The 16,071-nt window shown below is 39.4% G+C and overlaps 1 protein-coding gene across 2 annotated transcripts in view; it reads right to left on the reverse strand.

Moving 5' to 3' along the window:
- Nucleotides 1–16,071, reverse strand: part of PACS1 (phosphofurin acidic cluster sorting protein 1) — a 155,645-nt gene that overhangs the window by 123,438 nt on the left and 16,136 nt on the right. The gene's annotated exons all lie outside the window — the stretch shown is intronic.

Below are 16,071 nucleotides of genomic sequence, written 5' to 3' on the forward strand. Positions count from 1 at the left end.
GCTAGCTGAGTCACTGGAGTGTGCAACTCTTGATCTCAGGATTGTGTGTTTGAGGCCCATGCTGGGTGTAGAAATTACTTACAGATTAAAACTTTAAAAAAAATAAAAATAAGTGGTGCTTGGGTGGCTCAGTCAGTTGAGCGTCTGACTTTGGCTCAGGTCATGATCTCCTGGTTCATGAGTCCAAGCCCCACATCGGGCTCTATACTGACAACTCAGAGCCTTGAGTCCACTTCAGATTCTGTCTCCCTCTCTCTCTCTACCCCTCCCCCACCCTCTCCCTCCCCCACCTGTCTCAAAAATAAACAAAAACATTTTAAATAAACAAACAAACAAATAAATAAATGTGTCCCTGTCTTGGGACACCTGGGTGGCTCTGTCAGTTAAGCATCCACTTAGGCTCAGGACACAATCTCTCGGTTAGGGAGTTCAAGCCCCACGTCAGGCTCTCTGTTGTCAGCACAGAACCTGTTTTAGACCCTCTATCCCCGCTCTCTCTCTCTCAAAACTAAATAAACATTTTTAGGGAAAAAAAAAAAGTGTTGTTGCCTTTTAGAGATATATATAAAAATTGTTATAGAAGAAATGCTGTGATATCTGAGATTTGCTCCAAAATAATGGGGGGTGGGGCGCCAGGGTGGCTCAGTCAGTTAAGCCTCCAACTTCTGCTCAGGTCATGATCTTGCCCTTTGTGAGTTCAAGCCCTGCACTGGGCTCTGTGCTGACAGCTCAGAGCCTGGAGCCTGCTTTGGATTCTGTGTCTTTCTCTCTCTCTCCGCCCCTCCCCAACTTGCTCACAGGCACTGTGCGCACACGCATGCTCTCTTTCTCTCTCTCACTCTCTCTCAAAAATAAACATTAAAAAAATTCAAAATAATCTAGGGGTGAATCTGGGGGAAGGGAGTGGGGATACAGATGAAACAACCTTGAGCTGTTAATGAAGCTGAGTATTGAGTTCATAGGGATTCACTGCACATTTTCTCTATTTTTCTCTATTTTTAAAATTTTCCATGAAAGAAAGTTGAAAAAATTCCAGTTCAAATGCCAGATTCTACAGAGGAAGTAATGTCTTTTTTCCTGTACTACATGAGCATGTACCTCCATTTATTACTTCTTTCAATCTGCTTTGTACTCCTATTTGCTGTTTATACCAACACAGTGAATTCTTTAAGGACAGGTTCATATCACATTCATCTTTGTAACTTTCCCAACATGTTTTACATATAATTGAGATCTTTTATTGTCTGCTGAAGTTTATCTGAAAAAAGACCAAAATCAAAGAGACCAGAAAGAAAAACAATAGCAGGAGCACCTTACACTCCGGATCAAAATTCAATGTGAAAAACTTTTATCATATCTACTGAATCATTTACGTAGAGCTCTTGGGCTATCCGTAGCTTTGAACTTTAGTCATCCAAACTACAAGTAGAAAATTGCAATCACTCCCTTCAACATTCCTGGAGCCTGGGGAGAGGGCAGGGAGGGAACGATTTTTGTTCCTAAAAAGGAGATGGCATTATTATTCTCTACTACTGACTTCAACACCACTAGTATTTTCTTTTTTTTTTTATTAAAAAAATTTTTTTTAATATTTCTTTATTTTTGAGAGACAGAGTATGAGCGGGCGAGGGGCAGAGAGAGAGAGAGAAAGACACAGAATCTGAAGAGGCTCCAGGCTCTGAGCTGTCAGCACAGACCCCGACGGGGGGCTTGAACTCACAAGCCATGAGATCATGACCTGAGCCAAAGTCAGATGTTTAACCGACTGAGCCACCCAGGCGCCTCAACACCACTAGTATTTTGAATCATCATCATCATCATCATCATCATCATCATCATCATCATCCCAATGAAATCAGAGTGGTTATCAGGTCAAGAGTTTCAGTGGAATCATGTGTCTGTCCTATTCATTATGCATCCATTACTTAGCTATACTGCAAATCCTCTCTCTAACATAAGAGAGAAAAAAATCTTCCTTCAGCCATTCAATGATGCTAATTATCACAAAGAACCTAGGTTGGTTTGATGTGAAAGAGATTAAAGAAGTTCCAATCAGGTAGCTCTGGCTTCAGATTTTAAATGTCCTAAGTGCCTCTGAAAGACTAGCAAATACACACTGCTATATTTAGCAAAAGGTTCTCTCAACCCACATTATATAAAATGAAAATAAAAACTCTGCTTCTGAAAGATGGCCAGCTTTAAAAAAAAACAAAACTTAATGGATAAAATGTGAATACCCAGGATCCTGGCCTGGAATGAAGAAATCTCATTTGCTGGGTCTACCACAAATAGCAAACAATGAGCAAGACACCACACTCTTTCAAGTGATCATCTATCCCATAGCTTTGCCTATAAGTTCCAATCCTGCCCATGGACTCATGTGCTTACCATGTCTCCAAGTGTCTCCAATTTCCTGATAGGCAATTTTACTATATGCAAAAACACTTATTTCCAAAAAAAAAAAAAAAAAAAAAAAAAAGCCATCAATGCACCTTCCCATTACCATTTTTCCCCTCCTTGTCTCCTTTGATGGCACATCTGCTTTAAGACTCCAGGAATATTAGAGCGCCTGGGTGGCTCAGTCGGTGAAGCAGCCGACTTCGGCTCAGGTCATGATCTCGCAGTTTGTGAGTTTGAGCCCCGTGTCGGGCTCTGTGCTGACAGCTCAGAGCCTGGAACCTGCTTCCGATTCTGTGTCTCCCTCTCTCTCTGCCCCTCCCCTGCTCATGCTCTGTCTCTGTCTCAAAAACAAATAAAAACATTAAAAAAAAAATTAAGACTCCAGAAATATTGAGTACTCCTCTCTCTTCCTCATTCCTGACCACTTTTTCTTTAAAACTTGTCCCTCTCCATTCCTATTCTTGTTCCTATTCTCTGAGTCTAATCTTTATCCCTTCATAATTAAATAACCAAATCAGAAAACAGAATATGTGCACAGCTATTAAAAAGAAGAGTAGAACAAAATCTCTTGACTTACAGGCATTTTTACAAGGTGTTCAGTAAGAAAAGCAAGATGCAAAAATCAATTTTAATATAATTCTATTTTTTAATGTTTATTTATTTTTGACAGAGAGAGCAAGAGCGAGCATGTGCGAGGCGGAGGAGAGGCAGAGAGAGGGAGATGGAGAATCCAAAGCAGACTCTGTGCTGACAGCAGAGAGCTGACGCAGGGCTTGAACCCACGAACCATGACATCATGACCTGAGCTGAAGACAGATGCTTAACCGACTGAGCCATCCAGGTGCCCCTATGATTCTATTTTTTAATGTTTATTTTTGAGAGCAAGTGCATGCGCATGCACACGCACCCCCAGTGGGGGGAGGGGCAGAGAGAGAGGAGGACAGAGGATCCAAACCGGGCTCTGTGCTGACAACAGCGAGCCCAATGGGGCTCAAACTTACGAACCATAAGATCGTGACCTAAGCCAAAGTCGGACACTTAACTGACTGAGCCACCCAGGCTCCCCAATATGATGCTATTTTTAAAACAATATCCCCAATCCACTATATGATGTGTATATACATTTTTATATTATATAAGAAAAAAATATATAGAAGGATGAAGATATGAGTTACATGGTAGGGAGATAATTCAAAATGAGAAAATAAAGAGAAGGGGGAAATGAGGCAAGCAAAAGAGAAAACAACAGACTTCACTAAACAATATATATAGAAAACATGATCCCTTTTATGTATCTGTGTAAAAATATATATATTTATTTTTTAAAGTTTTAAACAAAAAGTATTAAACAAATTCAAATGTACAAATGAAAGGACCTTCTATTCATTCAGAAAAATATATGATGCTGATTTTAAAACATGTCTACAGGGCACCTGGCTGGCTTAGTCGGTAGAGCATGCAACTCCTGATCTCAGAGTTGTGAGTTCAAGCCCCATGTTGAATGTAGAGATTACTTAAAATTACAAAAATCTTAAAAAAAATAAAGTCTACAAATTATTTGACAGTCCTCTCATGAAAAGGTAGAAACAGGGGCACCTGGGTGGCTCAGTCATTAAACATCTGACTTGGGCTCAGATCATGATCTCACAGTTTGTGAGTTCAGATCTCACATCAGGTGAACTCAAGCCCTGAGTCAGATAAGCCCCACTTCTCTCTCTCTCCACTCTCTCTCTCTGCCCCTCCTGGGATTCTCTCTCTGCTCCTCGCTCACTTGAGCCCTCTCTCTCTCTCAAAAAAAAAATTTTTTTTATTAAAAGAAAGAAAGAAAAAGTAGAAACAAATTCCTCTCCCCTTAAATATGGGGCTGGGCTTAGGCACTTACTTCTAAGGAACAGAATGCAGTGAAAATGATACTGTGTGACTTCATAGGCTAAGTAAGAAAAGGCAACAAGGCTTCCACCTGGCTCTCTTCTGTAATGTGTGCCCTTGGAACCCAGCCACTATGATGTAAGAAGAAAAAAGCCACATGGAAGGCCACCTATAGATGTTCTAGCCACAGCCCTGGCTGAGGTCCCAGCCAACAAGCTAGCATTAGCCACCAGACATGGCAGTGAAAGAGCCCACATATGATTCCAGCTCCCATCCAGCCTTTGAGCCATTCTGCTCCTTGAATGGAGCAGAGAATTCTTGCCAAGCTCTGCCTAAACTGCAGATTTGTGTGCAAAATAACATTGTCCATATTTCAAGTGACTAAGTTTTGGAGTGGCTTTTTTACATAACAATAGATAACAGGAACAAATACTATTTAAGATTTTACAGAGTAAACTAGGTTGCTTCTCACTTTCCACCTCTTTGTCCTAGGAGTCATGTTAAGAAGTTTACCATTTCTCTGTTTTCCTGCTTCTGTCTGCTAGTGTTCAAGGACACAAGGTACTCAAGTGGGGTACATACATGGCAAATGGAGAAGGCCAGGGTGGTTGGGAGGTCAGTTACAATAAGCAAATAAGTTAATGAATTGAGCAAATAAATAAATATTCTGAGACTAATGAAAGCCAGATTTCTCATTCTTGAAAAAAGGTACTTACAAACATGAAAAGTGGTAAGGCTAGAGAGAAACCCAAGGTATTATATTGAAATTAAAGATATGAGCTTGACAGGCATCTGGTGGCTCAGTCAGTTGAGCATCCAACTCTTGATTTCGGCTCAGGTTGTGATCCCAGGGTCGTGGGATTGAGCCCCACATTGGGCTCCATGTTGAGTGGGGAGCCTGCTTAAGATTCTCTTTCTCTCTCCCTCTCCCCCCTTTCCTCCTCTGCACATGCTCTCTCTCTAATTAAACAAACAAGTAAATAAGATATTAGTTTGAATGCAAGGCTTTTAAAGATATATACAGAAATAGATAAAGAAAGAAATGAGAGAGAGAGGGAGAGAGCGAGCTGTACATACATACCTATATTTCTGGGCTCTGTCTGCAAAGAGCACCTAAAAGCAATGACATCCTAAAGCACTGAGCACAACAAACCCTCAAATGTTGGTTTCTAAATACCATCCTCCATGAAAAGAACCTGGACTCCTTAGAGAAATGGCTGATTCCAGGGATAGGGCAGGGAAAATACAAGATGACCCTGGAACATCCTGTTGTTCTAGAAATCTAGAAGTGCTCAAAGAATGATAAGGACATATAAAAGGGAAACAGCTTGAAAGGGCTCCGGCTGACCAAAACTGGAGTAATCTGAGCATCAAAATAAATAATAATACTAACAAATTACAACTCAATGAATAAATCATAAATCTGAGTCCATACTGAAAGAAAGGTGGGGAGGGAAGGAATGAGAAAGCTCATCTTTACAGCAGAAGGCCAATTTATAAATGCAGAAGGCATAATGGAAACAAACAAAAATCATCACTTGGCAAACATATCATGGCTGCTGATTTAGGGAGGACAGTAATGCTGGTAGCTTGAATCTGATGAGGAATAATATACTGGCATAATCTCAAACTGTCTACACATAAAATACTTGTCAGTTATAAAAAGAAAAACAATGACTTTACAGTGAAGAAAAGCAGAGATAACTGGCAGCCACCAACATGACCAGATGATCAAGGTTAACATCACTGGTAATGGGATTGCTTAATATCGTGTGTCCCTTGATATGAAGTACTGAGAATATTACACATCATTTCTATGATATTTTTGCCAAGAAATCATGACCTGAGTCTGGTCATGAGGAAATATTAATGGATTCAGCTTGCAGATCATCCTCCTGAATATAGGACTGTTGAGGACAAAAATGACAGTAAAAGACTAAGGGGTTACTGCAGGCTGAAGGACATGGAGTACATGACAATGAAGTCCACTGCATGTTCTGCACTGGGATCCTGGACCAAAATGGAAAAGGAAACATTGTTGGGGCAGCTGGCAAAATGTGAACCGGGCCTGTTGCTAAAGGAGTAGGTTTTTATCGATGTTAATTATCTGACTTAGATATGTAGTAGTTAATTAGGAGTGCCCTTGACTGGGGAAAATACACACAGAAATAGTATGGAATCACAGGACAACACATACGAAACTTGGCTTCAACACAGGAATACACACAGAAAATACACACAGAAATAGTATGGAATCACAGGACAACACATACGAAACTTGTTCTCAAATGGCTCAGAAAAACCAATTTAGAGAAAGATAGTCTAATAGAGTAAATATGGTAAAATATTAACAGTTTGGGAATCTGGCTGAAGTGAGAGGAATGTGGAAGTTCCTCCCAATCACAGACTGGAAGAAAATAGTACAAGTATATTTCATTTTACTGCGCTTCACAGATAAAATATTTTTTACGAATGTAAGGTTTGTAACAACCCAGTGTCAACCAAGTCTGTCCATACCATTTTCCAAATGTACTTGCTCACTTTCTGTCTCTGTCACGTTTTGGTAAGTCTCTCAATATTTCAAGCTCTTTTGTTATTATTATATTTGTTATGGTGATCTGTAATCAGTGATTATGACTTGCTAAAAGCTCAGGTAATGGTTAGCATTTTTTTAGCAATAAAGTTTTTTTTTTAATGTTTATTTATTTTGAGACAGAGAAGGAGTGCACGTGCACGCGCGCTCTTGAGCAGGGGAGGGGCAGAGAGAGAGGTAAAGAGAATCCCAAGCAGGCTCTTCACTGTCAGCACAGAGCCCAACACATTCTCACAAACTGTGAGATCACGACCTGAGCCAAAATCTAAAGTCAGACACTTAACCTGACTGAGCCACTCAAGGCGCCCAGCAATAAAGTATTTCTAAATCGAGGTATTTACGTTGTTTTTTAGACATAATGGTATTGCACACTTAATAGACTATGAACACAACTTTAACATCTATTGGGAAACCAAAAAATTCATTTGACTCCCTTTCTTGCAATATTTGTATCAGTGGGGTGGTCTGGAACTAAATCCACAATATCTCTGAGATATACCTGTGTATATCAGATGCACACACATGCATGCACACACACTCACATATACACACACGTATCTGAAAGGACCTGATCTGTAAGATATAAATAACTGCTACAAATAAATTATTAAAAGACAAACATGCCAATTTATAAAACAGGGAAGATTTAAACAGATTTTTCACAGAAAAGGTATCTATCCAAATGGCCAGTCAGTAGGTACTCACTGTCATATTAAAGAAAGGCAAATTAGGGGTGCCTGGGTGGCTCAGTCGGTTAAGAATCCAACTCTTGGTTTTGGTTCAGCTCATGATCTCGCAGTTTGGGAGTTCAAGCCCTGTATTAGGTTCCATGATGACAGTGCAGAGTCTGCTTGGGATTCTCTCTCTTTCTCCCTCTCTCTCTGCCCCTTCCCTGCTCATGCATGTGTTCTCTCTCTAAAAACAAAAAACTTAGGGGCGCCTGGGTGGCGCAGTCGGTTAAGCGTCCGACTTCAGCCAGGTCACGATCTCGCGGTCCGTGAGTTCGAGCCCCGCGTCAGGCTCTGGGCTGATGGCTCAGAGCCTGGAGCCTGTTTCCGATTCTGTGTCTCCCTCTCTCTCTGCCCCTCCCCCATTCATGCTCTGTCTCTCTCTGTCCCAAAAATAAATAAATGTTGAAAAAAAAATAAAAAAAAAAATTAATTTAAAAACAAAAAACTTAAAAATAAAAAAAAGAAATGCAAATTAAATGAGAGGGAGTTACCATTTCGCACCCATGACCGTGGCTAATTAAAAAGACTGACAAAACTTGGGGTGCCCGGGTGGCTCAGTCATTGAGCACCGACTTGGGCTCAGGTCATGATCTCACGGTTCGTGAGTTCGAGCCCCACGTCAGGTTCTGTGCTGACAGCTCAGAGTCTGAAGTCTGCTTCTGATTCTGTGTCTCCGTCTCTCTCCGCCCCTCCCGTGCTCGTGTTCTGTCTCTCAAAAATAAATAAATATTTTTAAAAAAATTTTTTAAAGACTGACAAACTAAATGCTAGTAGGGATGTGGAGCAATGGGAGCTTTCATACATTACTAGTCTTAGTTATCTACTGCTGTGTAATAACAGTGCCACGAACTTAGCAGTTTAAAACAACAGGCATTTATTATCTCACAGTTTCAATGGGTTAGAAGTCCAAGCATAGTTTAAGTGGGTCCTCAATAAGATTTCAACCAAGCTGTTGGCTGGGGCTATGGTCTCAAGAGAGGCTTAAGTTTCCAAGCTCACATGGATATTGGCAGCATTCAGTTCTTTGTGGGCTACTGGACTGAGGACCATGCGTTTTTGCTGACTGTGAACTGGAAGCTACCCTCAGCTCCCTGCCATACGGCCCTCTCCATAGGTAGCTCACAACATGGCAACTTGCTTCTTCAAAGCTGGCAAGGAGAGAGTGTCCTCACAATATAGCCATTACAATCTGATGTAACATCATCACATACACATAACGATGTATATCTTGTCACTCTTGTCATAGCCTATTAGGAAGGAACAAGTCCCACCCATATTCAAGGGGAGGGAATTACATTAGGCATAAATGCCAAGAGACGGGGCATGGGGGCCACCTTAGAATCTGTCTGCCACACCAAGTAGGAATGTAAACTAACACAATCACTTTTGGTAAAATGGCAGTTTCTTATAAAGTTAAACAAATAGCTACACTGAGACCTACCATTTTACTCCTACATATCTACCCACAAAGAAATGAAAATATATGCCCATATAAAGACTTGTACAAGAAAACTCATAGCAGTTTTATTCATAAAAGCCAAAAACTGTAAACAACCTCTGTGTCCATCAACAGAAAAACATATAAACAAATTGTAGTCTCTTTTTCAATGAAATACTACTTGGCAATAAAAAAGAATGAACTACTAACACACACGACATGGATGAATCTGACAAAAGAAGGTCAACACAAGAACACATCCTACTGTATATGATTCCATTTATATGAGGTTCAAGAACATACCAATTAATCTCTGGTGATATAAACCAGAACAGTTACTGTCTATGAGAGGTAGGGACTGACTGCAAGTAATCAGTATGTTCCATATATTGATTCAAGTATTGATTACATAAATGTATATATTTGTCAAAACTCACCAAGCTATAAACTCAAGATCTGTGCATTTTACTGCACTTAAATTTACTTCTAAAAAAGAAATACTCATGTACATATTAATAGAAAAGAGAGTTTAGCATGGTAATTAAAAGAACAGATTCTGAGGCTACACTGCCAAGGTTTAGACTCTGGCTATGTTACTTTCTTGGGCAAGTTACCTAACCTCTCTACCTATTTGATAATTAAATGAGTTAACACACACACAGCAATTAGAACAGCACCTAGTATATATCAGGCACTCAATGTTAGCTATTATTAAACAAAACTAAAAAAAAACAATTATTAATGTTAGGAAAAATTAAAAGTTGGCCAGGAAAGGAAAATCACAGTTTACTACATGACTGAACAGTGACTTGCCTTTCTATTGTCATAATAATAAAAACCAAAATTACACTTTTATTGGGAGAATGTGGTGATGGTGGCAATCTTCCACATATGGAATTCACCATAAAAAAAGACTGTCTCAGAAACAAGCCTTGTAGAACTACCTGACTCTCCAAAATATATGTATAACACTGATTAAAAATAAATACAATAAGGAAAAAAAACTATTAGGGGGAAGTGGACTATTAAAATATAAAACCAGGCTGGGGTGCCTGGATGGCTCACTCAGTTAAGCATCTGACTCTTGATTTCGGCTTAGGTCTTGATCTCACAGCTGACATCATGGAGCCTCCTTGGAATTCTGTCTCTCCCTCTCTTCCTGCCCCTCTCACATACATGCACGTGTGTGCACACATTCTCTCTCTCTCTCAAAATAAATAAACTTAAAAAAATTAATAAAACCAGGTAGGAAGGGGTATCTGGGTGGCTCTATCGGTTAGGCATCCAACTCTTGGCTTCAGCTGAGGTCATGATGTTGTGGTTTCGCGAGTTCAAACCCCACCACATCAGGCTCTGCATCGGCAGCATGAAGCCTGCTTGGGATCCTCACTCTCCCTCTCTCTCTGTCTCTCCACCACTTGATCTGTGTCTGTCTCTCTCAAAATATCTAAACTAAACTAAACTAAACTAAAATAAAACAAAATAAAATAAAATATAACAAAACAGGAAAATAATCAAGTACTGACACTCAAATGAAACCAAAACACAACTAAAAGAAGCATCTAACTGTATAAGAAGTCTAGGGGCACCTGGGTGGCTCAGTCTGTTAAGTGTCCGACTTTGGCACAGGTCATGATCTCAACAATTTGTGGGTTCGAGCCCCACATGCTGACAGCACAGAGCCTGGAGCCTGCTTCAGATTGTCTCCCTCTCTCTGCCCCTCTCTGCACCGCCCCCCCCGGCACTCTTTCTCTCTCTCAAAAATAAATAAACATTTAAAAGAAGAAGAAGAAGAAGAAGCAGCAGCAGCAGCAGCAGCAGCTGCAGTCTAGAGAGAATATTAACCATGGGGGAAACATACTGAAATTCAGTATCATTTGAGTATTATGTATATTCCATATTAAAATCGCAGAGACAGTATCCTTCCTCTCTCACAACTACATTTCAAGGTCTTATCACCTTTTTATTCAGTAGTAGGCCAGGCATTTCTCAATCCACTGGCTAGAAAACCATATAGTGAATTAATATGAATAAGGATTTAATTATAATAATGTATCACCTATATTCACATGGAAACTTTCACTGAGGAACATAAAACTTGCGTTGATTTTACCATAATCTTCAAAGCATTTCTAAGCAGTAAGATCATGAAGGAAATGGAAAGTGAGTGGTTTGCCTACTTTCATTCTGAAAACCAAAATTAAGATACAGGAATCACAACAGAGTAGTGATCTTTTTACCTTCCTATAAACACACAAGCTTTTAGAAAACAGACACCACTTTCCACCAACTTATTGCTATAGTGACCATGCGAGAAGAACCCCAGTGGAGCAGATCCAGCCTATTTAAGAGGCTTCACCTTGGTGACTGTGCTAACTGTCCCAAACTCACAAATCAACATCAATGGCATTTCTATTGTACTCTAAGACAAACTGTCTCATCTGTTCTTCCCAACAATCTTGAATAGTCAGCTAGGCAGTTATTTTATTTCTTTCCATTCTAATGAGAAGATTGAAGATTAAAAGGTAACTTAATCCCAAATCACAGAGTTTTCATTAAAGGAAGACTTAATTCTTCTGGCTCCACAGCCAGTGTTCAATCCACTCTACCAGTATATTTATGCAAACAGAAGTTTGTGAAGATGAATCATTTGCTAATTTTTAAAGTCTAGATTATAGATGGCAACATTTGAAACTACTGGCTTGGGGCACCTGGATGGCTCAGCCAGTAAATATCTGACTTTGGCTCAAGTCATGATCTCACAGTTCCTGAGTTCAAGCCCCGCGTTGGTCTCTGTGCTGACAGCCTGTCAGCATAGAGCCCACTTTGGATCCTCTTTCCCCCTCTCTTTGCCCCTCCCCTACTTGTACTGTCTCCAAAATAAATAAATATTTAAAAAAAGAAAAGAAAAGAAACTGTTCGCTTAGGTCTCTTCCTAAACAAACAAAAGGTCAACATATTTGAGGACATTCAAGCACACTTACATTTATGGGCTATGATAACTGTAATAAACACAAAATGTTTTAATAAGTGAGTCTTAATAAATAAGCATCTGACTTAGGCTCAGGTCATGATCTCATGGTTTAGGAGTTTGAGCCCCACATCACGCTCTGTGCAGACAGCTTAGAGCCTGGAGCCTACTTCGGATTCTGTATCTCCCTTTCTCCCTGCCCTCGTCCACTTGCACTCTGTCTCTCTCAAAAGTAAATAAACATCAAAAAAAAATTTTTAAGTGAGTCTTAATATAGTAATGACGGTAGTAATGCCTCTAAGGTGCTTTCTGGATTGTCACAATGATTGGGAACTTTACTGACATTTAATGGTGGAAAAACCAAGAATGCCAGACATCCTACAACCCGTAATCCCTGTGAGTCTTGCACAACTAAGATATGACTACCTTCTACATGCTTCCAACATTCATGTAAGTGAAAGCATTCCACCTAAAGGGAGAACCAGGTTTCAGAGGGCCTAAAGCTTATTTCATTTGAAGGGTCCTGTATAAGAAAAAGCATACAAGTTCACAATTACAAAATTAGGTCTAGAATTTTAAAATACCAAATATGTAGGACTACATCTAAAGAAAGATGTACAATATTTCTACACAAATAAGTGCAGAATCAATTAAAGACGATCTAAGTAAATGGAGGGACATATATCCATTAATTGAAAGACTCAATATTTTAAGGATTTCAACTCTCTCCAAATTAATCCACAGATTCAGAGCAATCCTAATACAATTCTCAAAAACAAAGGAAATTGAAAAGCTGGGTCTAAAATTTCTAAGGAAATGCAACAGAGCAAAGACTAGTCAAGGCAATCATGAACACACAGCTGGAAAACTTATACCACCAGGTAACAGGCCTATTATAAAGATATAGTAATAGAGACATGGAACATTAGTGTAAGCATGGACAGACTCACCAATATACAAAACAGAAAGTCTAAAATAGACCCACATGTAAAACATCATGTGATTTACGATGCAGAGCAGTGGAAAAAAGATAATCTTTTTAAATAAATGATGCAGGGAGGGTGGGGGTGCCTGGGTGGCTCATTCAGTTAAGCATGCAACTCTTGATTTCAATGTAGGTGATGATCTCATGGTTCGTGAGCTTGAGCCCTGCATTGGGCTCCATACGGACAGTGCGGAGCCTACTTGGGATTCCCTGTCTCCCTCTCTCTCTGCCCTTCCCCTGCTCAGTCTTTACTTATCTCTTTCTCAAGATAAATAAACATTTTTAAAAAGTCATAAAAAAATAAATGATTCAGGGGCGCCTGGGTGGCTCAGTCAGTTGAACATTTGACTTCGGCTCAGGTCATGGTCTCACAGTTCATGAGTTCGAGTCCCGCTCTGGGCTCTGTGCTGACAACTCAGGGCCTGGAGCCTGCTTCAGATTCTGTGTCCCCTCTCTCTGCCCCTCCTACATTCACGCTCTGTCTCTGGTCTCTCTCAAATAAACATTTAAAAAAAATTTTTTTAAATAAATGTTGCAGGGTTAACTGAATATCCGTGTGGAGGAAAATATATCTTAACCCTTACTCACACCACACACAAATATCATTTCCATATGGACTGTAAATTGAACTGTAAAAAGTAAAATACAGCTTTTAAAAGAAAGCATCAGTGAACACCTTCATGATACTGAGGTAGGCTAAGATTTCTTAAAGAGGACATAAAAGGCACTAAATGTAAATGGGAAAATTGATAAATTGGACTAAATTAAGATTAATAATTTCTGTTCATCAAAAGACACCACTGGGGTGCCTGGGTGGCTCAGTCAGTTAAGCATCCAACTCTTGATTTCAGCTCAGGTCTTGATCTCAGGGTCGTGAGTTCAAGCCATGCATTGGGTTCCACACCGGGTGTGGCACCTACTTAAAAAAAATGAAGTGAAAATGCGTCTGGGTGGCCCAGTTGGTTAAGTGTCTAACTTGATTTTGGCTCAGAACACGGTCTCACAGTTTGTGAGATCAAACCCCACATCAGGCTCTGCACTGACAGCATGGAGCCTGCTTGGGATTCTCTCTCCATCTCTCTCTGCCCCTCCCCTGTTCATGCTCTCCTTCTCTCTCTCTCTCCCTCCCTCTCTCTCTCTCTCTCAAAATAAATAAACATTAAAAAAAATGAAGTGGAAAAAAAATTAAGTGAAAGACACCATTAAAAGAGTAAAAAGGCTAAATAAATAAATAGGCAATCCATGGGGGTATAAGCAGATATTTGTAAGAAAAAGAACCGTAAGTCAATAAGATACAGAGACAACCCAATAGCAAAATGGGCAAACAACCTGAATAGACAATTCATAAAAGAGAATATCCAGATAGCTAATAAGCTTATGAAAAAGTATTCAACATCTTGAGGGAAATGCAAATTAAAAACACTGGAGAAACCATTTTACCCCTAACCAGAAGGATTAAAACAAAAAAGACAAAGAATACCATCTTTTGGTGGAGATGTGGTACAACTGGAACTCTCATATTGCTAAGCCGAGCATACACATACCCCATGATCTGGCAATTCCACTCCTGCTTATATACTCAAAGGAAAGGAAATGAAATATATGAGAGTGCTTATATCAACCAATAAACATGTACAAGCATGTTCACAGCAGCACTATCCATACATCATCACCTCAAACTGGAAATTTTCCATGACCATTACCACAGAATGGTTAAATAACCTGTGATATATTCACACAGGGAACACTACACAACAAGAATACATGAACTGCAACTACATGCAACAATGTGGATGAATCACACAAACATCATGTTGAACAAAGTCAGATACAAGAGTGTACACATGTGAAGTACAAAGGCAGGCAAAACTTGCCCTACACTGCTATAAGCTAGGATACTTGTCATTTTTGGTAGGGGGAGAGGTAGTGATTAGAAGCGGGCAAGGCAATGTTTTGGGTTGTTGGCAATGTTCTGTTTCCCGATGTGGATGCTAATTATGTGGGTATGTCCAGTGTGTAAAAATTCATTAACTGTACTTATTATGTATACTTTTCTAAGTATAGATTATACTTCAATAAAAGGTTGTATTTTTTTGTAATTTGGTATAGGGCCATGAGGTAACCTGTGCACACGAAAAGCCTTAAAGCTTAAGCTTCATTAGATTCATAATAAATTTGCCTTTGGTCCCACCAGACATATATGTACATATATGTAAATAATTATCTTATAATGACCTAAGTCTGTATCTAAATAGATTTTGCACAGAAATTTCAGTTTTTTCATCATTTAATATATAAGGAACTTTCCAGGAATGTAACTACTACGTGTATACAGGAAGGGCTGTATATTGTTCTGTTCAGAACTTTATGAAGATTTATTCAGAATTCTAGAAAATCATATCACCAATGGCATTGCCACATATTATCTGAGTCACCCACGCAATATACCTGTATCAGTCTCTATTTATAGGTGTCATATTTACAGAGGAAAAACTATGTGTACCTGCAAGCACCTGACAGCTATGGTTTCTGACGTGCCATGCCATTTACAAATGTCTTCTGAGAATTCACATATAGAAATACAGATTGTATTACAAAGAGCCTTCCTTTTATCTTTCCTTCATATTTCAGTTAAGATATCGTAGACATGTTGGTAAGCTTTATTATCCGGGAATTTCATTTCAGGATAGAAAAAGGGCCATAAGTTCTAATTCCTGAGTTTAATATCTGCTCTTGTACGTGACTCACATTATCCAAATCACAAGTTAAGTAATATACTTACCTAAAATGTCAAAAAAAAAAAAAAGGGGGTGCCCAGGTGCCACTCCAAAAGCAGTTACCTAAATATATCTATCATAAATTTGATCTAGACATGGTAAACAGAATAAAAGGGAAATAAGAGTTCAAACTACAAGATCTAACTAAGCTTCTTTCCTTTTAAATCAGTAAGATCCAGTTTGGCATTCACAAGCAAAGGACTCCATTATTTTCCTGTTCTCTTTTAAAAATAGCTCCACCTTCAAGATTATACAAATTAGATCATTCTGCAGCAGGATTCCTCCTTACAGAGCAGCTCCCAGGAAG

The sequence above is a fragment of the Puma concolor genome, chromosome D1 (assembly GCF_028749965.1).
Source record: "Puma concolor isolate L17-30 chromosome D1, mPumCon1.1.hap2, whole genome shotgun sequence".
Lineage (NCBI taxonomy): Eukaryota > Metazoa > Chordata > Mammalia > Carnivora > Felidae > Puma > Puma concolor.